Raw genomic sequence first — 1,095 nt, 5'->3', positions numbered from 1 at the left:
ACTGAGCAGACAACCTTTGCAGTCTGAAGACACTGAACCACACCACTGCTTCACCAAACACATGCATTAGTAATGACAAGCCTTTGTAGGTTGTGTCAACAACTGATGAGATCTGATTAGACAGAGTGAGGTTGGTATGGTTTGAGGTGAGCTCTTTAGAAACTGTACCACAGTTCATATTGGAATATACACAGAACAACTCCTTTTATTGTTTTCTAGTTGAAGGGAACTTGACAGCAAAGTTACATCTACCATACTGGAAGTCAAAGTTATTTTTTCCATTAAATATGACGTGTAAAATATGACAATATGTGTTTATTTAAGGTGACAGTAAAAAAATAAGACAGGGTTTATTTTAGGTGACAGGTCATGCTGACATCTGCATATGTGAAAGGGGACAGAGAATAGTTTGCAATGGGAATGTTAGGTATTTCACTAAAGATGGAGTCCTTCTAATGCATCTTCCAAACAGATAATCCTTGTTTGAATAAGTAGTTGAGCAAACATCTAACTGGTTCTGTGCTGGGTCACAAACTGCATGTATCCTTAACAAATAGTAATATAATGAGGAATTGTCCGTGTAAAAAGTGAATGAGAAGAAGGAGTAACATTTTAATAGTTGATTCAGTGTGTGTGCTGCACCTGTTTGTGTGGCTGCTTCACTATGAGGCCTGCAGGTCACCATAATAAGGCCAAGTCCTCCCTGCTAGCGGAACCTAAAAATGGAAGCGCAGAGAAACTGATCCCTCTATGCTTACCCTCTACAGTGCTTTAATTTGGAAAGGACAAATAGCGGATGTAATAAAACTACTGTGCATGTATCAGTAGTTTATTTAAGTAACGTATAGCCTAGTCCAGAGAGAATAACATGTAAATATAACTTGTAGTGCTCCTTTAAATCACAATAAAGCCTTTTATTATTTTAGTTGGATTGAGAAGCCTGTGATTTCACAACTTTGCCCTACTCCTCTGCTAGTAGTTTTAATAGTAGTACTCATAGATAAGATATACTCTTTTCTAATATCTCAAACTCAATTCACTTTTTCTATTACATTTAAACTGTTTCTTATACCCTTTTCTATATGCAGCGAGATC

The sequence above is a fragment of the Perca flavescens genome, chromosome 10, assembly GCF_004354835.1.
Source record: "Perca flavescens isolate YP-PL-M2 chromosome 10, PFLA_1.0, whole genome shotgun sequence".
Classification (NCBI taxonomy): domain Eukaryota; kingdom Metazoa; phylum Chordata; class Actinopteri; order Perciformes; family Percidae; genus Perca; species Perca flavescens.
This window is presented reverse-complemented; position numbering follows the sequence as displayed.